The sequence below is a fragment of the Aquarana catesbeiana genome, linkage group LG03 (assembly GCF_042186555.1).
Source record: "Aquarana catesbeiana isolate 2022-GZ linkage group LG03, ASM4218655v1, whole genome shotgun sequence".
Taxonomy (NCBI): domain Eukaryota; kingdom Metazoa; phylum Chordata; class Amphibia; order Anura; family Ranidae; genus Aquarana; species Aquarana catesbeiana.
In genome coordinates, this window is record NC_133326.1 from 645,379,220 (window position 1) to 645,401,309 (window position 22,090).

Below are 22,090 nucleotides of genomic sequence, written 5' to 3' on the forward strand. Positions count from 1 at the left end.
TGCTCTACCGACTGAGCTATCCGGGCTCTCAAAGCTCCTCCTCCATAGCGGTCCAAGCTGCTTGAATCTTGACATGTATGGTGGAAAAAGACCATTCAGCCAAGGGGACCGGGTGCCTGAAAGCACAAGTATTTGGCTTGCCCAGGCTGGCCAATCGTCCTCTCCCGTTTAATTTTCTAGGACAGGTTGAAGATAAAAGGGAGAATCTAACCTGCAACCATGCAGATAGGGTCCAGTCCGGTACAGGTGGAGAACGCCTAAAGTTTCTGCCTTAGTTTTACCTACAGTTCAATGCTCTTTGACCGGAAACAAGGGCCTTGCAAAAAGACACCGCCCGAAAGGCTTCCTTAACCCTGGACCAACACGCTTCCAGTATTCTTAATCAGTGACTGGGTTACAAATAAAGACAATTCACCTTGAGTCTCATGTTGCCAGGTCCAGCAGAAGAAACCCAGGCAAAAAAACGAGGTAGAGTCCACTCTGGATTACAGGCAAATGAAGAACGAGCGGCGCGTGCCAATCACTGATTGTTCTACCCAGGCTGCGTGATGACACAAAAGCTCTCTATGGTGTCAATGGGCCCGTGACTCACTTTCTCAACTCTAACGCATCTCAGTCTGCATGTAAGAAGCCGTCACTTATCTGCTGTTGAAAACACATTGCTCAGTCTCCTCAGAGACTCTCAAAAATTGCCAGTGCTGACTGTATTTCAAGTCATCGTGGCGGGGTATTGGGAAAAGTTTTCAATTAGCAATAATCACTCTATCGAAAAGCCAGTGGCGTGCAAAACACACCTCAAAAACTTCCACCCGGTGCCAAAAAAAAGTGCCCACACATAGAGAGTGAAACACAAAAAAGTGCAACGGGTGTACAGAGTCCTCCACTAGGGAAGGACCTTACCCTGATCCCCCGGGGCGTTAGGCTCCAGACAGGGACTGAGGTACTCAGACAAAGGGTCCATCCGGCCGAAACCAGGCGGACCCCCACAACTGGAAGGACTGCCGAAGCAGACCAACCCAAGTACAGTGGGGCTCTCCCGAAGAGAGACCCCTCAAAGGAGAGGGTGAACCAAGCCAAAAGGCCTATGTCCACCCCCTCCCAAGACTTTCAGAGTAGGCCCGAGGACCCACACCCTACTTGCCACACAGTGACAAACGTGTATACAAAACAACCAAAAAAAGGACAAAAAGGTGACAAACAGGGGTAAAAGAAAGAGTGGGGAAGATAGTGAGATGGGAGAGTGAAAGTGGCCATTGTGCTATACAATGGCCGGCCCTCCGGCCAGGCATAAAAATTTCCCCTGGTCCTGGCCAAAAGGCCCGGCCCAAGAGGCAGGTGCGAAAAACGTGTGTTGTGGTGAAGTGACCATGGTGCCATAAAATCAAGTGCTTTCACACCGTGACTATACGGCACCCCTGAACTGCCACTTCAGGGGCACATTCACCACTGGCTTTTCGAAAAAGCCCTGACCCACAGCCCAGACCACAGCAGCCCCCACCCCAGGCAGAAAGGTATGGTGTTCTGGAAGCTTGGAGAGAGCCCTTGCCATCAGGCTTCACCGTCGTTCCGTCCCTCCTACCTAATTACATTTGGGAAATACTGGCCGCTCCCCCGGTGGGAGCAAGGGGAGCCAGCGTTCTCTCCCAAATAACTGTCCAGAGCTAGAGCTGCCCCAATCCAGGCCAGAAGGCCAGGATCCCGACCCTCCGCCAAGACCGAATGGTTCTCCGTCCCCATCAGAAGGCTTCCCTTTCAGCTACAAACCGCTCCGGGTTACCTTCACTCCAGCAGGTTTTGCATAGCAACCGCAATCCCATCTCTATCTCGCCATAGATCAGGGACAGAAGCAAGCGCCACCTCCTGGAAACTGATAAGAACAGATACTAGATTCGATCTTAGCCAAAGGGCCGAGAAGCAATTAGCAATAATCACTCTATCGAAAAGCCAGTGGCGTGCAAAACACACCTCAAAAACTTCCACCCGGTGCCAAAAAAAAGTGCCCACACATAGAGAGTGAAACACAAAAAAGTGCAACGGGTGTACAGAGTCCTCCACTAGGGAAGGACCTTACCCTGATCCCCCGGGGCGTTAGGCTCCAGACAGGGACTGAGGTACTCAGACAAAGGGTCCATCTGGCCGAAACCAGGTGGACCCCCACAACTGGAAGGTCTGCCGAAGCAGACCGACCCAAGTACAGTGGGGCTCCCCCGAAGGGAGACCCCTCAAAGGAGAGGGCGAACCAAGCCAAAAGGCCTATGTCCACCCCCTCCCAAGACTTTCAGAGTAGGCCCGAGGACCCACACCCTACTCGCCACACAGTGACAAAACGTGTATACAAAGACAACCAAAAAAAGACAAAAAGGTGACAAACAGGGGTAAAAGAAAGAGTGGGGAAGATAGTGAGATGGGAGAGTGAAAGTGGCCATTGTGCTATACAATGGCCGGCCCTCCGGCCAGGCATAAAAATTTCCCCTGGTCCTGGCCAAAAGGCCCGGCCCAAGAGGCAGGTGCGAAAAACATGTGTTGTGGTGAAGTGACCATGGTGCCATAAAATCAAGTGCTTTCACACCGTGACTATACGGCACCCCTGAACTGCCACTTCAAGGGCACATTCACCACTGGCTTTTCGAAAAAGCCCTGACCCACAGCCCAGACCACAGCAGCCCCCACCCCAGGCAGAAAGGTATGGAGTTCTGGAAGCTTGGAGAGAGCCCTTGCCATCAGGCTTCACCGTCGTTCCGTCCCTCCTACCTAATTACATTTGGGAAATACTGGCCGCTCCCCCGGTGGGAGCAAGGGGAGCCAGCGTTCTCTCCCAAATAACTGTCCAGAGCTAGAGCTGCCCCAATCCAGGCCAGAAGGCCAGGATCCCGACCCTCCGCCAAGACCGAATGGTTCTCCGTCCCCATCAGAAGGCTTCCCTTTCGGCTACAAACCGCTCCGGGTTACCTTCACTCCAGCAGGTTTTGCATAGCAACCGCAATCCCATCTCTATCTCGCCATAGATCAGGGACAGAAGCAAGCGCCACCTCCTGGAAACTGATAAGAACAGATACTACACTTGATCTTCGCCAAAAGGCCGAGAAGCAATTAGCAATAATCACGCCTCAGTTGAACCTCATTGGCTATGACACTGCCACTGCGCAAAGCTAACCAAATCAGTGCCTGCCAACATCTGCCCTTCCTTGGAGGAGAAATTGACATTGAGGAGAGACACATAAGTGTCATCCAGTGGGCCGCTGAGCATTCTGGGACTTGGCATGTTAATGAGACAGGGACGATGCCTAAGTGGGCATTGTTTACCCACTGAATAGTGTTAGCATTTGAAAGAACTAAGGAGAATCTAAAGGAAACAGGGCCCTAGATGTCAGATGCGTTTCTCCCACAGCAGTCCTGAAAGGCCACTGGGAGCGTATGTGTTTGAACAGCTATGCTGCTGAGAAAAGACCAAGGTGGAAGGATTTGGGGCCTTTGTTGAAAGTTCGCTAGATAACATGCCTGAACTGGAGCCCAGGTAAGCTGCCATAGACAAGGGTTGTTGGGAAACAGTTGGTCAAGCAATCACCTTCAGCCACCTTTATTTCTGGCAGATTCCAGGAGCCTAGAAAGGGGGAAGTTAGGACATTTCATCTCTCTGAGCCAGTGAGCATTCCCGGCAGATGTGCATAAAGACTGCCCTATTGGCAGCTCAAAGGCCTCATAGGTAAGTGAAAGGCACCGCCCGAACGGGGACTTGAACCCTGGACCCTCAGATTAAAAGTCTGATGCTCTACCGACTGAGCTATCCGGGCTCTCAAAGCTCCTCCTTCATAGCGGTCCAAGCTGCTTGAATCTTGACATGTATGGTGGAAAAAGACCATTCAGCCAAGGGGACCGGGTGCCTGAAAGCACAAGTATTTGGCTTGCCCAGGCTGGACAATCGTCCTCTCCCGTTTAATTTTCTAGGACAGGTTGAAGATAAAAGGGAGAATCTAACCTGCAACCATGCAGATAGGGTCCAGTCCGGTACAGGTGGAGAACGCCTAAAGTTTCTGCCTTAGTTTTACCTACAGTTCAATGCTCTTTGACCGGAAACAAGGGCCTTGCAAAAAGACACCGCCCGAAAGGCTTCCTTAACCCTGGACCAACACGCTTCCAGTATTCTTAATCAGTGACTGGGTTACAAATAAAGACAATTCACCTTGAGCCTCATGTTGCCAGGTCCAGCAGAAGAAACCCAGGCAAAAAAACGAGGTAGAGTCCACTCTGGATTACAGGCAAATGAAGAACGAGCGGCGCGTGCCAATCACTGATTGTTCTACCCAGGCTGCGTGATGACACAAAAGCTCTCTATGGTGTCAATGGGCCCGTGACTCACTTTCTCAACTCTAACGCATCTCAGTCTGCATGTAAGAAGCCGTCACTTATCTGCTGTTGAAAACACATTGCTCAGTCTCCTCAGAGACTCTCAAAAATTGCCAGTGCTGACTGTATTTCAAGTCATCGTGGCGGGGTATTGGGAAAAGTTTTCAATTAGCAATAATCACTCTATCGAAAAGCCAGTGGCGTGCAAAACACACCTCAAAAACTTCCACCCGCTGCCAAAAAAAAGTGCCCACACATAGAGAGTGAAACACAAAAAAGTGCAACGGGTGTACAGAGTCCTCCACTAGGGAAGGACCTTACCCTGATCCCCCGGGGCGTTAGGCTCCAGACAGGGACTGAGGTACTCAGACAAAGGGTCCATCCGGCCGAAACCAGGCGGACCCCCACAACTGGAAGGACTGCCGAAGCAGACCAACCCAAGTACAGTGGGGCTCTCCCGAAGAGAGACCCCTCAAAGGAGAGGGCGAACCAAGCCAAAAGGCCTATGTCCACCCCCTCCCAAGACTTTCAGAGTAGGCCCGAGGACCCACACCCTACTCGCCACACAGTGACAAAACGTGTATACAAAGACAACCAAAAAAAAAAGACAAAAAGGTGACAAACAGGGGTAAAAGAAAGAGTGGGGAAGATAGTGAGATGGGAGAGTGAAAGTGGCCATTGTGCTATACAATGGCCGGCCCTCCGGCCAGGCATAAAAATTTCCCCTGGTCCTGGCCAAAAGGCCCGGCCCAAGAGGCAGGTGCGAAAAACGTGTGTTGTGGTGAAGTGACCATGGTGCCATAAAATCAAGTGCTTTCACACCGTGACTATACGGCACCCCTGAACTGCCACTTCAGGGGCACATTCACCACTGGCTTTTCGAAAAAGCCCTGACCACCCAGCCCAGACCACAGCAGACCCAACCACAGACAGGAAGGATATGGAGATCAGGAAGCCGGAAAGAGCCCTTTACCATCAGGCTCTGCCGTCGCTCCCATCACTCCTCCTAATTACATTCGGGAAGTACTTGCCACTCCCTCCCCCCCTTGCAAGGCAGGAGTAAGCGTTCTCTCCCAAATAACTGTCTGGAGCTAGATCCGCCCCAATCCAGGCCAGAAGGCCAGGGTCCCGACCCTCTGGTTCAGACCCCGTGGTTCTCCATCCCCATCAGAAGGCTTCCCTTTCGGCTACAAACCGCTCCAGGTCACCTTCACTCTAGCAGGTTTTGCATAGCAACCGCAATCCCATCTCTATTTCGCCATAGATCAGGGACGGAAGCAAGCTCCACCTCCTGGAAACTGTTAAGAATAGATACTACACTTGATCTTCGCCAAAAGGCCGAGAAGCAATTAGCAATAATCACTCTATCGAAAAGCCAGTGGCGTGCAAAACACACCTCAAAAACTTCCACCCGGTGCCAAAAAAAAGTGCCCACACATAGAGAGTGAAACACAAAAAAGTGCAACGGGTGTACAGAGTCCTCCACTAGGGAAGGACCTTACCCTGATCCCCCGGGGCGTTAGGCTCCAGACAGGGACTGAGGTACTCAGACAAAGGGTCCATCTGGCCGAAACCAGGTGGACCCCCACAACTGGAAGGTCTGCCGAAGCAGACCGACCCAAGTACAGTGGGGCTCCCCCGAAGGGAGACCCCTCAAAGGAGTGGGCGAACCAAGCCAAAAGGCCTATGTCCACCCTCTCCCAAGACTTTCAGAGTAGGCCCGAGGACCCACACCCTACTCGCCACACAGTGACAAAACGTGTATACAAGACAACCAAAAAAAGACAAAAAGGTGACAAACAGGGGTAAAAGAAAGAGTGGGGAAGATAGTGAGATGGGAGAGTGAAAGTGGCCATTGTGCTATACAATGGCCGGCCCTCCGGCCAGGCATAAAAATTTCCCCTGGTCCTGGCCAAAAGGCCCGGCCCAAGAGGCAGGTGCGAAAAACGTGTGTTGTGGTGAAGTGACCATGGTGCCATAAAATCAAGTGCTTTCACACCGTGACTATACGGCACCCCTGAACTGCCACTTCAGGGGCACATTCACCACTGGCTTTTCGAAAAAGCCCCAACCCCCCAGCCCAGACCACAGCAGCCCCCACCCCAGGCAGAAAGGTATGGAGTTCTGGAAGCTTGGAGAGAGCCCTTGCCATCAGGCTTCACCGTCGTTCCGTCCCTCCTACCTAATTACATTTGGGAAATACTGGCCGCTCCCCCGGTGGGAGCAAGGGGAGCCAGCGTTCTCTCCCAAATAACTGTCCAGAGCTAGAGCTGCCCCAATCCAGGGCAGAAGGCCAGGATCCCGACCCTCCGCCAAGACCGAATGGTTCTCCATCCCCATCAGAAGGCTTCCCTTTCGGCTACAAACCGCTCCGGGTTACCTTCACTCCAGCAGGTTTTGCATAGCAACCGCAATCCCATCTCTATCTCACCATAGATCAGGGACAGAAGCAAGCGCCACCTCCTGGAAACTGATAAGAACAGATACTAGATTTGATCTTAGCCAAAGGGCCGAGAAGCAATTAGCAATAATCACGCCTCAGTTGCACCTCATTGGCTATGATACTGCCACTGCGCAAAGCTAACCAAATCAGTGCCTGCCAACATCTGCCCTTCCTTGGAGGAGAAATTGACATTGAGGAGAGACACATAAGTGTCATCCAGTGGGCCGCTGAGCATTCTGGGACTTGGCATGTTAATGAGACAGGGACGATGCCTAAGTGGGCATTGTTTACCCACTGAATAGTGTTAGCATTTGAAAGAACTAAGGAGAATCTAAAGGGACAGGGCCCTAGATGTCAGATGCGTTTCTCCCACAGCAGTCCTGAAAGGCCACTGGGAGCGTATGTGTTTGAACAGCTATGCTGCTGAGAAAAGACCAAGGTGGAAGGATTTGGGGCCTTTGTTGAAAGTTCGCTAGATAACATGCCTGAACTGGAGCCCAGGTAAGCTGCCATAGACAAGGGTTGTTGGGAAACAGTTGGTCAAGCAATCACCTTCAGCCACCTTTATTTCTGGCAGATTCCAGGAGCCTAGAAAGGGGGAAGTTAGGACATTTCATCTCTCTGAGCCAGTGAGCATTCCCGGCAGATGTGCATAAAGACTGCCCTATTGGCAGCTCAAAGGCCTCATAGGTAAGTGAAAGGCACCGCCCGAACAGGGACTTGAACCCTGGACCCTCAGATTAAAAGTCTGATGCTCTACCGACTGAGCTATCCGGGCTCTCAAAGCTGCTCCTCCTCCATAGCGGTCCAAGCTGCTTGAATCTTGACATGTATGGTGGAAAAAGACCATTCAGCCAAGGGGACCGGGTGCCTGAAAGCACAAGTATTTGGCTTGCCCAGGCTGGCCAATCGTCCTCTCCCGTTTAATTTTCTAGGACAGGTTGAAGATAAAAGGGAGAATCTAACCTGCAACCATGCAGATAGGGTCCAGTCCGGTACAGGTGGAGAACGCCTAAAGTTTCTGCCTTAGTTTTACCTACAGTTCAATGCTCTTTGACCGGAAACAAGGGCCTTGCAAAAAGACACCGCCCGAAAGGCTTCCTTAACCCTGGACCAACACGCTTCCAGTATTCTTAATCAGTGACTGGGTTACAAATAAAGACAGTTCACCTTGAGCCTCATGTTGCCAGGTCCAGCAGAAGAAACCCAGGCAAAAAAACGAGGTAGAGTCCACTCTGGATTACAGGCAAGTGAAGAACGAGCGGCGCGTGCCAATCACTGATTGTTCTACCCAGGCTGCGTGATGACACAAAAGCTCTCTATGGTGTCAATGGGCCCGTGACTCACTTTCTCAACTCTAACGCATCTCAGTCTGCATGTAAGAAGCCGTCACTTATCTGCTGTTGAAAACACATTGCTCAGTCTCCTCAGAGACTCTCAAAAATTGCCAGTGCTGACTGTATTTCAAGTCATCGTGGCGGGGTATTGGGAAAAGTTTTCAATTAGCAATAATCACTTTTTCTTTTTTTTTTTAGCCAGTGGCGTGCAAAACACACCTCAAAAACTTCCACCCGGTGCCAAAAAAAAGTGCCCACACATAGAGAGTGAAACACAAAAAACGTGCAACGGGTGTACAGAGTCCTCCACTAGGGAAGGACCTTACCCTGATCCCCCGGGGCGTTAGGCTCCAGACAGGGACTGAGGTACTCAGACAAAGGGTTAATCCGGCCGAAACCAGAAGGACCCCCACAACTGGAAGGACTGCCGAAGCAGACCAACCTAAGTACAGTGGGGCTCTCCCGAAGAGAGACCCCTCAAAGGAGAGGGCGAACCAAGCCAAAAGGCCTATGTCCACCCCCTCCCAAGACTTTCAGAGTAGGCCCGAGGACCCACACCCTACTCGCCACACAGTGACAAAACGTGTATACAAAGACAATCAAAAAAAGACAAAAAGGTGACAAACAGGGGTAAAAGAAAGAGTGGGGAAGATAGTGAGATGGGAGAGTGAAAGTGGCCATTGTGCTATACAAATGGCCGGCCCTCCGGCCAGGCATAAAAATTTCCCCTGGTCCTGGCCAAAAGGCCCGGCCCAAGAGGCAGGTGCGAAAAACGTGTGTTGTGGTGAAGTGACCATGGTGCCATAAAATCAAGTGCTTTCACACCGTGACTATACGGCACCCCTGAACTGCCACTTCAGGGGCACATTCACCACTAGCTTTTCGAAAAAGCCCTGACCACCCAGCCCAGACCACAGCAGACCCCACCACAGACAGGAAGGGTATGGAGATCAGGAAGCCGGAAAGAGCCCTTTACCATCAGGCTCTGCCGTCGCTCCCATCACTTCTCCTAATTACATTCGGGAAGTACTTGCCACTCCCTCCCCCCCTTGCAAGGCAGGAGTAAGCGTTCTCTCCCAAATAACTGTCTGGAGCTAGATCCGCCCCAATCCAGGCCAGAAGGCCAGGGTCCCGACCCTCTGGTTCAGACCCCGTGGTTCTCCATCCCCACCAGAAGGCTTCCCTTTCGGCTACAAACCGCTCCAGGTCACCTTCACTCCAGCAGGTTTTGCATAGCAACCGCAATCCCATCTCTATTTCGCCATAGATCAGGGACGGAAGCAAGCGCCACCTCCTGGAAACTGATAAGAATAGATACTACACTTGATCTTCGCCAAAAGGCCGAGAAGCAATTAGCAATAATCATGCCTCAGTTGAACCTCATTGGCTATGATACTGCCACTGCGCAAAGCTAACCAAATCAGTGCCTGCCAACATCTGCCCTTCCTTGGAGGAGAAATTGACATTGAGGAGAGACACATAAGTGTCATCCAGTGGGCCGCTGAGCATTCTGGGACTTGGCATGTTAATGAGACAGGGACGATGCCTAAGTGGGCATTGTTTACCCACTGAATAGTGTTAGCATTTGAAAGAACTAAGGAGAATCTAAAGGGACAGGGCCCTAGATGTCAGATGCGTTTCTCCCACAGCAGTCCTGAAAGGCCACTGGGAGCGTATGTGTTTGAACAGCTATGCTGCTGAGAAAAGACCAAGGTGGAAGGATTTGGGGCCTTTGTTGAAAGTTCGCTAGATAACATGCCTGAACTGGAGCCCAGGTAAGCTGCCATAGACAAGGGTTGTTGGGAAACAGTTGGTCAAGCAATCACCTTCAGCCACCTTTATTTCTGGCAGATTCCAGGAGCCTAGAAAGGGGGAAGTTAGGACATTTCATCTCTCTGAGCCAGTGAGCATTCCCGGCAGATGTGCATAAAGACTGCCCTATTGGCAGCTCAAAGGCCTCATAGGTAAGTGAAAGGCACCGCCCGAACAGGGACTTGAACCCTGGACCCTTAGATTAAAAGTCTGATGCTCTACCGACTGAGCTATCCGGGCTCTCAAAGCTCCTCCTCCATAGCGGTCCAAGCTGCTTGAATCTTGACATGTATGGTGGAAAAAGACCATTCAGCCAAGGGGACCGGGTGCCTGAAAGCACAAGTATTTGGCTTGCCCAGGCTGGCCAATCGTCCTCTCCCGTTTAATTTTCTAGGACAGGTTGAAGATAAAAGGGAGAATCTAACCTGCAACCATGCAGATAGGGTCCAGTCCGGTACAGGTGGAGAACGCCTAAAGTTTCTGCCTTAGTTTTACCTACAGTTCAATGCTCTTTGACCGGAAACAAGGGCCTTGCAAAAAGACACCGCCCGAAAGGCTTCCTTAACCCTGGACCAACACGCTTCCAGTATTCTTAATCAGTGACTGGGTTACAAATAAAGACAGTTCACCTTGAGCCTCATGTTGCCAGGTCCAGCAGAAGAAACCCAGGCAAAAAAACGAGGTAGAGTCCACTCTGGATTACAGGCAAGTGAAGAACGAGCGGCGCGTGCCAATCACTGATTGTTCTACCCAGGCTGCGTGATGACACAAAAGCTCTCTATGGTGTCAATGGGCCCGTGACTCACTTTCTCAACTCTAACGCATCTCAGTCTGCATGTAAGAAGCCGTCACTTATCTGCTGTTGAAAACACATTGCTCAGTCTCCTCAGAGACTCTCAAAAATTGCCAGTGCTGACTGTATTTCAAGTCATCGTGGCGGGGTATTGGGAAAAGTTTTCAATTAGCAATAATCACTCTATTGAAAAGCCAGTGGCGTGCAAAACACACCTCAAAAACTTCCACCCGGTGCCAAAAAAAAGTGCCCACACATAGAGAGTGAAACACAAAAACGTGCAACGGGTGTACAGAGTCCTCCACTAGGGAAGGACCTTACCCTGATCCCCCGGGGCGTTAGGCTCCAGACAGGGACTGAGGTACTCAGACAAAGGGTCCATCCGGCCGAAACCAGGCGGACCCCCACAACTGGAAGGACTGCCGAAGCAGACCAACCCAAGTACAGTGGGGCTCTCCCGAAGAGAGACCCCTCAAAGGAGAGGGCGAACCAAGCCAAAAGGCCTATGTCCACCCCCTCCCAAGACTTTCAGAGTAGGCCCGAGGACCCACACCCTACTCGCCACACAGTGACAAAACGTGTATACAAAGACAACCAAGAAAAAGACAAAAAGGTGACAAACAGGGGTAAAAGAAAGAGTGGGGAAGATAGTGAGATGGGAGAGTGAAAGTGGCCATTGTGCTATACAATGGCCGGCCCTCCGGCCAGGCATAAAAATTTCCCCTGGTCCTGGCCAAAAGGCCCGGCCCAAGAGGCAGGTGCGAAAAACGTGTGTTGTGGTGAAGTGACCATGGTGCCATAAAATCAAGTGCTTTCACACCGTGACTATACGGCACCCCTGAACTGCCACTTCAGGGGCACATTCACCACTGGCTTTTCGAAAAAACCCTGACCACCCAGCCCAGACCACAGCAGACCCCACCACAGACAGGAAGGATATGGGGATCAGGAAGCCGGAAAGAGCCCTTTACCATCAGGCTCTGCCGTCGCTCCCATCACTCCTCCTAATTACATTCGGGAAGTACTTGCCACTCCCTCCCCCCCTTGCAAGGCAGGAGTAAGCTTTCTCTCCCAAATAACTGTCTGGAGCTAGATCCGCCCCAATCCAGGCCAGAAGGCCAGGGTCCCGACCCTCTGGTTCAGACCCCGTGGTTCTCCATCCCCATCAGAAGGCTTCCCTTTTGGCTACAAACCGCTCCAGGTCACCTTCACTCCAGCAGGTTTTGCATAGCAACCGCAATCCCATCTCTATTTCGCCATAGATCAGGGACGGAAGCAAGCGCCACCTCCTGGAAACTGATAAGAATAGATACTACACTTGATCTTCGCCAAAAGGCCGAGAAGCAATTAGCAATAATCACTCTCTATCGAAAAGCCAGTGGCGTGCAAAACACACCTCAAAAACTTCCACCCGGTGCCAAAAAAAAGTGCCCACACATAGAGAGTGAAACACAAAAACGTGCAACGGGTGTACAGAGTCCTCCACTAGGGAAGGACCTTACCCTGATCCCCCGGGGCGTTAGGCTCCAGACAGGGACTGAGGTACTCAGACAAAGGGTCCATCCGGCCGAAACCAGGCGGACCCCCACAACTGGAAGGACTGCCGAAGCAGACCAACCCAAGTACAGTGGGGCTCTCCCGAAGAGAGACCCCTCAAAGGAGAGGGCGAACCAAGCCAAAAGGCCTATGTCCACCCCCTCCCAAGACTTTCAGAGTAGGCCCGAGGACCCACACCCTACTCGCCACACAGTGACAAAACGTGTATACAAAGACAACCAAAAAAAAGACAAAAAGGTGACAAACAGGGGTAAAAGAAAGAGTGGGGAAGATAGTGAGATGGGAGAGTGAAAGTGGCCATTGTGCTATACAATGGCCGGCCCTCCGGCCAGGCATAAAAATTTCCCCTGGTCCTGGCCAAAAGGCCCGGCCCAAGAGGCAGGTGCGAAAAACGTGTGTTGTGGTGAAGTGACCATGGTGCCATAAAATCAAGTGCTTTCACACCGTGACTATACGGCACCCCTGAACTGCCACTTCAGGGGCACATTCACCACTGGCTTTTCGAAAAAACCCTGACCACCCAGCCCAGACCACAGCAGACCCCACCACAGACAGGAAGGATATGGGGATCAGGAAGCCGGAAAGAGCCCTTTACCATCAGGCTCTGCCGTCGCTCCCATCACTCCTCCTAATTACATTCGGGAAGTACTTGCCACTCCCTCCCCCCCTTGCAAGGCAGGAGTAAGCTTTCTCTCCCAAATAACTGTCTGGAGCTAGATCCGCCCCAATCCAGGCCAGAAGGCCAGGGTCCCGACCCTCTGGTTCAGACCCCGTGGTTCTCCATCCCCATCAGAAGGCTTCCCTTTTGGCTACAAACCGCTCCAGGTCACCTTCACTCCAGCAGGTTTTGCATAGCAACCGCAATCCCATCTCTATTTCGCCATAGATCAGGGACGGAAGCAAGCGCCACCTCCTGGAAACTGATAAGAATAGATACTACACTTGATCTTCGCCAAAAGGCCGAGAAGCAATTAGCAATAATCACTCTCTATCGAAAAGCCAGTGGCGTGCAAAACACACCTCAAAAACTTCCACCCAGTGCCAAAAAAAAGTGCCCACACATAGAGAGTGAAACACAAAAACGTGCAACGGGTGTACAGAGTCCTCCACTAGGGAAGGACCTTACCCTGATCCCCCGGGGCGTTAGGCTCCAGACAGGGACTGAGGTACTCAGACAAAGGGTCCATCCGGCCGAAACCAGGCGGACCCCCACAACTGGAAGGACTGCCGAAGCAGACCAACCCAAGTACAGTGGGGCTCTCCCGAAGAGAGACCCCTCAAAGGAGAGGGCGAACCAAGCCAAAAGGCCTATGTCCACCCCCTCCCAAGACTTTCAGAGTAGGCCCGAGGACCCACACCCTACTCGCCACACAGTGACAAAACGTGTATACAAAGACAACCAAAAAAAAGACAAAAAGGTGACAAACAGGGGTAAAAGAAAGAGTGGGGAAGATAGTGAGATGGGAGAGTGAAAGTGGCCATTGTGCTATACAATGGCCGGCCCTCCGGCCAGGCATAAAAATTTCCCCTGGTCCTGGCCAAAAGGCCCGGCCCAAGAGGCAGGTGCGAAAAACGTGTGTTGTGGTGAAGTGACCATGGTGCCATAAAATCAAGTGCTTTCACACCGTGACTATACGGCACCCCTGAACTGCCACTTCAGGGGCACATTCACCACTGGCTTTTCGAAAAAGCCCTGACCACCCAGCCCAGACCACAGCAGACCCCACCACAGACAGGAAGGATATGGAGATCAGGAAGCCGGAAAGAGCTCTTTACCATCAGGCTCTGCCGTCGCTTCCATCACTCCTCCTAATTACATTCGGGAAGTACTTGCCACTCCCTCCCCCCCTTGCAAGGCAGGAGTAAGCGTTCTCTCCCAAATAACTGTCTGGAGCTAGATCCGCCCCAATCCAGGCCAGAAGGCCAGGGTCCCGACCCTCTGGTTCAGACCCCGTGGTTCTCCATTCCCATCAGAAGGCTTCCCTTTCGGCTACAAACCGCTCCAGGTCACCTTCACTCCAGCAGGTTTTGCATAGCAACCGCAATCCCATCTCTATTTCGCCATAGATCAGGGACGGAAGCAAGCGCCACCTCCTGGAAACTGATAAGAACAGATTTTTTTTTTTTTTTTTTTTTTCCACTCAGATTGAATCACATAAACTCAGCAAAAAACAAACACACGAAACCTACACTGAGCTGTGTTCCGTTCATCATAGTGGCATAGACAGTATCAAAAAGATAAAATCATTTAATATAAAAACGCTCTATACATTATTCATAAGGAACAAATACACACCACACTTAACCTTCACCCACCCGCCACCTAACAAAATTCCAGAAACCATCCGCCTCTTCCACCCCCATACTTCTTCTTTCTACCGCCAATACAAAAAACATTTTTGCCATCACCCAATCCACACAATCTTTTTCGAGCAATACCATTCTCTTTTTCACCAAGGCACATCGGGATTCCCACAACACTTCTCTTATGACAGCCGACAAAACAAACATCTTACGTTGCTTCCCTTTGCCACCTCCCACCACACCAAGAACACCAGACTCAAAAGACACTCCATCAATCCCCACCACCCGTTCCACAAAACCACACAGCAAACTCCAAAAATTCCTTGCAAAAAAGCACTCCCAAAATAAGTGTCTCACAGTCTCAGTCCCAGCACAACCTTCCCTAGGGCACACCTCCCTCCTTACCAAGTCTCTAGACTTTAAAAAAGACATTGTAGCCAAGCAATTGTGCAGCGACAACCATACCACCTCCCTCTGTTTGTTTGTGATGCCCTTAAATAATAAATTCTTCCACACAATCTCCGCTCTCTTAAGATTTAAACCAAAAATATTCCTTGGCAGCTCATCCTTTCTCAACCATGCCCATAATGTTTCTTTCTTCCGAGAGCCTTCCCCCAATTCCTGCAAATGATTCTTCTTAAAAAAGGCAGACATTTTTAAATAGTACACAGGGGATATCATTGACATCGGCCTAGTCAGATCCCTTCCACACCACCCCCACCTCAGTAAAGGCCATCCGATCAGGTAGCGCATTAACGCTGCTCAAAGAAAGTAAAGATGGCTAGATGGTACCAGAGGATACAGCACCTCATCTCCTAAATAATCAAACGTTAAATGGGTGTGTGGACAAGGGATTATAGCGGTGCTAGGGTCAGGAAGATTAGAGAAGAAAAGATAAAACAAAAAATACTAAAATTACAAATTTTATTAATAGTCTATCAAAAATACAATGTACATTATAAACAATTCATACAGTAATTATACAAATTTTGTGGATACATGTACTGTAAGTGACCCTAAGAATGGTCAAGTGGGCCAGATGGCAAGTGGCCGTTGAAGGAGGGGGGGCTCGTTTTCCTACATGTTTCGCCAAAACATTGGCTTCTTCAGGGAACAGGAGCTCATAAGGTGGATATATATAAAAAATTCTGTGTGGTGGACATGAAAAACACATGTTAGAAATATTAATTTGACCAAACACTGCATAGTAAAAACAATAACACACTGCAACTGTGGCTGGACATTCATGCGACCCTAAGCTCCACACCACTAAACGGAACTGCGGACATACCTGGGGCGTCAGTGCCCAAGACGGGAGGGAAGAGAGGGAGAGGGGGAACACAGCCACCCAAGGAGATCCCCACCGGGGAGCAGGCAGACCGCGCCGTAAATTATGCCTGCAGGGGGCATACAGTAGACCTGGCAAAGGAATGTAAAGATAGTCATGTGTCATAATGCACTGTGGTAGTTATCCCAGGAATAGAGGGTTGCACATATGTGCATTGTATTAAAAAGAGAACAAAAAATATATGTATATAAATAGGTATAAATGTATCTATATCTCTGGAAGAGGTGCGGACTTACATGTATATCTAAAAGCTGTAGAGAGGCAAGGTCAGGAAGTGCCTGTGATATATGTATGCACACAGCAAGGAAAGGACATCAAGGTTGAACCATATCTGCAGACCACTTAAAGTAGGCCTAATTAGAAAAATGAATAGTGTTAGGGGTCTTGCTGTTGTTAACTGGGGCCAGATATGGTAGTTTATGCCTATACTTACTTGATGGTATCTGCTGTAAGAAAAGATTCTCATAGCTGTACATTCACAGGTATATAGTACCGGTGCTGGGATGAAAAAGGGATAAAAGTAACAGTGGATCCTATATGAAATATAAAGGAAAAAAGGAGGATCAGAAAGGTAGGAAAATGGAAGCTTTAAAATGTACTTGGGCACAGGTGAGGCTAGTGAAAAGGAATCTGTTACCTAATTCATCATGAAGCACACCGTGTTGCTTGAGAAAATCAGTGTTAACCACCAGAGTAAGAGGCCGGTCCAAAATAAGTTCTAAAAAGTATGTAAAGGAATAATAAATAATTCATGTGAACAACATGAAGTCAGGGTGTTTTGAAGGCAGAAGTTTACCTTGTAGCTGTGTGCAGAGCAAATGCAGGCACGTCCCTCGTCCATGGGAACTGAGGGACTGGCCGGTTACTCATATACCCCCCACACCTGATCAGATGATGATCAGGTGTGCGGACGCTAAACGAGGGGTAGCCACGGCTGTGCACTGCACGGTGCCTAGGAACTACGAGTTCCATCATGCAACGCGCGCGCATGCTCAGAACTCACGGACCGTGTGGCGATTGGAGAGGCGAACACCCCTGGAATGGGAAGTACCAAAGTGTCATCTCACCCAATCTGCCGATGGAATAAAGGACCAGAGGATCTGAGAACAGACGTGGGCACCCAGGGGCAGACAGTTGTCTGCGCCTTGGCGTCCGTACAGGCAAAGACAGCGCTAGCCATGTCACCCCCAAACCGGGAGAGCCCACGGAGCCGCCGCCCACCACCCACGCCACAGATAATCCCCCCAGTCGTGGGGCTAGCCAAGGCACCAGGGACAACCGCAGTCCAGTGGCGGGGAACAACGGGGCACGAAGTGTAGTGCGCCGAGACACAGGATGGGAGGATATCCCAAAGGTTGCCCAACGATCCACAGGGGCCACTGGGGAAGGTGGGAATTACTGTGTGTCAGCACACGACATCCAGCCACAATGTGTGCAGTGTGCATAGAGAACCACTGGGTCCCAGTACGACAGTGAAACCTGCAACCAAAAATTGAAAATACAATGCAAAAACAATATATAAAAAAGAATATATAAAAAAGGAAACACACAGTATATGAGTTGCAACAGTTGTGTCGAAAAATATTGTTCAATAATGACAGAAAAAAAAAAAAAAAAAAGTTTTAAGTCGCAAATAAATACAGGCAATATACACTTATAAAATATACAGGGATATAAGATATATTGAGTCGATTTGCCAGCTTGTCTCAGAGAAGGAAAAAGGCATTTGTAATCAATGTAGAAGGCGAGGTATTAGTCCATATCAAGAAAAATTATATGGATGAAATACCGGGTGGAGCCATGGCAGCAAAGGGAAAGAAAGACAGGGAAAACAGGAGAATGAGAAACTAAGAAGGGAATAGAGGGGGGGGGGGGGGGGAAGGGATGGAGAAGGATAGGGTAGAGAGGAAAAACCACAAGCGACGTTGTCTGGGGAAGGGGCATGGAAAAGAAAAACTTAAAGGAAGGGCTTAAAAACTAATATATTCATTGAGTCCTGGGAAGATGGTAGCATTTAATATATGAATCCATTTGGTTTCGAGTCGTAATAGTGAGTTATCAGTACTACCACCTCTTACATGTGAGGGGATATGTTCAAGTGCGGAAAACAAAATAACATGGGGATCGGAGTTATGTTGGGCAGCGATATGCCTATTAATGGCCGTAGTGGTGGTGTTCTTATATAGTGGTTTGATATGGTCCCGGATACGGGTCTGAAAGGGGCACTTGGTTTTGCCAACATAGAATGCGCCGCATTGGCATTGGGCCAGGTATACAACCCCAACAGTGGCGCAGGTGACATAGTGTCTGATGGTGTGTGTGTTTCCATCGGGTAGATTAACAACCTGAGAGTTGGCAACGAATGTACATATGTCACATTTGCCACATTGATAGGTACCGGTGGCAGTGGGCCTATGTGCAGTGTCAGTAGAATGATGACTATGAATCAGACGATCACGGAGAGAGGGAGAACGTCGATAGGTAATATCAGGATAAGTGTTGATATATTTGGCAATAGTAGGATCAGATGTGAGTAAGGGCCAAAATTGTTTGAGGACGTCTTTGATTTGAGTATGCTGATTGGAGAATTGGGTGATGAGTCGTGTGGGTTGTTTAGAATCCAATGGTTTGTCGGAGAAAACCAGGTCTTTACGGTTGAGTTTTTTTGCCTTATGGAATGCTTTCTTTAAGAGAGAGTGGCTGTAGCCTCTATCTAAGAGTCTATTATAGAGGTCGTGTGCCGCCCTGAAGAAATCTTCATCGCGGGTACAGTTACGTTTAATCCTGACATATTGACTATATGGCTTAAATTTCAACTCCGCGTATCCCTCCAACCTAACTTTGGCTCAGATTAGGGCCATCAAATCCCTACAAAACCATCCTGAACTCACCATTAAGCCAGCCGACAAGGGTGGCAATGTGGTGGTGATGGATGTGTCCTTCTACGAACAAATGTGCCTGGATATTTTAAACAATCGCGAGTGGTATAGACCAATTTCTAAAACACTCATTGTTAACTATATATCCGAATACCAACAGCTGATATTTGCAGCTTATCAAAAAGGCATTATAGACTCCAACACATGGAAATTTCTTTATGTTAAAGAACCCACTACCCCTACCTTCTATTCCCTCCCGAAATTGCACAAATCTCTCGACCATCCACCTGGTCGCCCAATTGTGTCTGGTCGTCAATGCCTCACAGAATCTGCCAGTGCTCTGGTAGATAAATATCTGGCACCCCATGTTGTAGCTTTGCCTTCATATATAAAGGACACTATCCATCTCCTTCGTATATTAGATGGCCAATCCCTGCCCAGTGGCACATGGCTGGTAGCCCTAGATGTGGAAAGCTTATACAATGTAATCCCCCACAATAGAGGCATCTCAGTTATCAGCAAACTCATTCGTGCCAGAGGCCCCCAATATGATGAATACGGGGACTTTGTCCTCAAATTATTGAGGTTCATACTCACACGCAATTATTTCATGTTCGGCTCCTCCCACTTCCTCCAAGTGCAGGGTGTGGCTATGGGGACCAAGTGTGCCCCTGCCTATGCCAACCTGTACCTGGGGGGGTGGGAGAGGGAACTTTTTGACTCGATTCACTCCAACCCCTACCTGTCCAGGATTATATCCTGGTACAGGTATATCGATGATATACTTCTGTTTTGGGCCGGTACTAAGGAAGAACTCTCCTCATTTGTACAAAGCCTTACTGACAACACATACAATCTAAGATTTACCATGGAGTGCAGCCAGTCTCAGATCCATTTCTTGGACCTCCAGATTGGTGTACAACCCAATGGCCAAGTCTATACTACTCTATACCGCAAACCCTCTTCGGGCAATACAATCCTACATGCCCAGAGTGCCCATCCTGAGCCCCTCCTTCGAAGTATACCATATAGTCAATATGTCAGGATTAAACGTAACTGTACCCGCGATGAAGATTTCTTCAGGGCGGCACACGACCTCTATAATAGACTCTTAGATAGAGGCTACAGCCACTCTCTCTTAAAGAAAGCATTCCATAAGGCAAAAAAACTCAACCGTAAAGACCTGGTTTTCTCCGACAAACCATTGGATTCTAAACAACCCACACGACTCATCACCCAATTCTCCAATCAGCATACTCAAATCAAAGACGTCCTCAAACAATTTTGGCCCTTACTCACATCTGATCCTACTATTGCCAAATATATCAACACTTATCCTGATATTACCTATCGACGTTCTCCCTCTCTCCGTGATCGTCTGATTCATAGTCATCATTCTACTGACACTGCACATAGGCCCACTGCCACCGGTACCTATCAATGTGGCAAATGTGACATATGTACATTCGTTGCCAACTCTCAGGTTGTTAATCTACCCGATGGAAACACACACACCATCAGACACTATGTCACCTGCGCCACTGTTGGGGTTGTATACCTGGCCCAATGCCAATGCGGCGCATTCTATGTTGGCAAAACCAAGCGCCCCTTTCAGACCCGTATCCGGGACCATATCAAACCACTATATAAGAACACCACCACTACGGCCATTAATAGGCATATCGCTGCCCAACATAACTCCGATCCCCATGTTATTTTGTTTTCCGCACTTGAACATATCCCCTCACATGTAAGAGGTGGTAGTACTGATAACTCACTATTACGACTCGAAACCAAATGGATTCATATATTAAATGCTACCATCTTCCCAGGACTCAATGAATATATTAGTTTTAAGCCCTTCCTTTAAGTTTTTCTTTTCCATGCCCCTTCCCCAGACAACGTCGCTTGTGGTTTTTCCTCTCTACCCTATCCTTCTCCATCCCTTTCCCCCCCCCCCCTCTATTCCCTTCTTAGTTTCTCATTCTCCTGTTTTCCCTGTCTTTCTTTCCCTTTGCTGCCATGGCTCCACCCGGTATTTCATCCATATAATTTTTCTTGATATGGACTAATACCTTGCCTTCTACATTGATTACAAATGCCTTTTTCCTTCTCTGAGACAAGCTGGCAAATCGACTCAATATATCTTATATCCCTGTATATTTTATAAGTGTATATTGCCTGTATTTATTTGCGACTTAAAACTTTTTTTTTTTTTTTTTTTTTCTGTCATTATTGAACAATATTTTTCGACACAACTGTTGCAACTCATATACTGTGTGTTTCCTTTTTTATATACTCTTTTTTATATATTGTTTTTGCATTGTATTTTCAATTTTTGGTTGCAGGTTTCACTGTCGTACTGGGACCCAGTGGTTCTCTATGCACACTGCACACATTGTGGCTGGATGTCGTGTGCTGACACACAGTAATTCCCACCTTCCCCAGTGGCCCCTGTGGATCGTTGGGCAACCTTTGGGATATCCTCCCATCCTGTGTCTCGGCGCACTACACTTCGTGCCCCGTTGTTCCCCGCCACTGGACTGCGGTTGTCCCTGGTGCCTTGGCTAGCCCCACGACTGGGGGGATTATCTGTGGCGTGGGTGGTGGGCGGCGGCTCCGTGGGCTCTCCCGGTTTGGGGGTGACATGGCTAGCGCTGTCTTTGCCTGTACGGACGCCAAGGCGCAGACAACTGTCTGCCCCTGGGTGCCCACGTCTGTTCTCAGATCCTCTGGTCCTTTATTCCATCGACAGATTGGGTGAGATGACACCTTGGTACTTCCCATTCCAGGGGTGTTCGCCTCTCCAATCGCCACACGGTCCGTGAGTTCTGAGCATGCGCGCGCGTTGCATGATGGAACTCGTAGTTCCTAGGCACCGTGCAGTGCACAGCCGTGGCTACCCCTCGTTTAGCGTCCGCACACCTGATCATCATCTGATCAGGTGTGGGGGGTATATGAGTAACCGGCCAGTCCCTCAGTTCCCATGGACGAGGGACGTGCCTGCATTTGCTCTGCACACAGCTACAAGGTAAACTTCTGCCTTCAAAACACCCTGACTTCATGTTGTTCACATGAATTATTTATTATTCCTTTACATACTTTTTAGAACTTATTTTGGACCGGCCTCTTACTCTGGTGGTTAACACTGATTTTCTCAAGCAACACGGTGTGCTTCATGATGAATTAGGTAACAGATTCCTTTTCACTAGCCTCACCTGTGCCCAAGTACATTTTAAAGCTTCCATTTTCCTACCTTTCTGATCCTCCTTT

General features: G+C 49.3%; 1 non-coding gene and 11 pseudogenes across 1 annotated transcript; all 12 read right to left on the minus strand.

Moving 5' to 3' along the window:
• Positions 1–667: 667 nt before the first annotated feature.
• On the minus strand, positions 668–789 carry LOC141135670 (U4 spliceosomal RNA; annotated as a pseudogene).
• Positions 790–1,786: 997 nt separating this feature from the next.
• LOC141134963 (U2 spliceosomal RNA) lies at positions 1,787–1,919 on the minus strand (annotated as a pseudogene).
• Positions 1,920–3,086: 1,167 nt separating this feature from the next.
• Positions 3,087–3,151, minus strand: LOC141135490 (U4 spliceosomal RNA; annotated as a pseudogene).
• Positions 3,152–4,432: 1,281 nt separating this feature from the next.
• LOC141135675 (U4 spliceosomal RNA) lies at positions 4,433–4,554 on the minus strand (annotated as a pseudogene).
• A 1,007-nt stretch (positions 4,555–5,561) lies between these two features.
• On the minus strand, positions 5,562–5,694 carry LOC141135987 (U2 spliceosomal RNA; annotated as a pseudogene).
• A 1,167-nt stretch (positions 5,695–6,861) lies between these two features.
• On the minus strand, positions 6,862–6,926 carry LOC141135472 (U4 spliceosomal RNA; annotated as a pseudogene).
• A 566-nt stretch (positions 6,927–7,492) lies between these two features.
• TRNAK-UUU (transfer RNA lysine (anticodon UUU)) lies at positions 7,493–7,565 on the minus strand. Its single transcript has one exon. It is a non-coding gene; the product is annotated as a tRNA-Lys (tRNA).
• A 644-nt stretch (positions 7,566–8,209) lies between these two features.
• Positions 8,210–8,392, minus strand: LOC141135497 (U4 spliceosomal RNA; annotated as a pseudogene).
• A 1,080-nt stretch (positions 8,393–9,472) lies between these two features.
• On the minus strand, positions 9,473–9,537 carry LOC141135296 (U4 spliceosomal RNA; annotated as a pseudogene).
• Positions 9,538–10,817: 1,280 nt separating this feature from the next.
• On the minus strand, positions 10,818–10,939 carry LOC141135518 (U4 spliceosomal RNA; annotated as a pseudogene).
• A 1,005-nt stretch (positions 10,940–11,944) lies between these two features.
• On the minus strand, positions 11,945–12,077 carry LOC141135894 (U2 spliceosomal RNA; annotated as a pseudogene).
• Positions 12,078–13,125: 1,048 nt separating this feature from the next.
• Positions 13,126–13,258, minus strand: LOC141135895 (U2 spliceosomal RNA; annotated as a pseudogene).
• Positions 13,259–22,090: the final 8,832 nt, after the last annotated feature.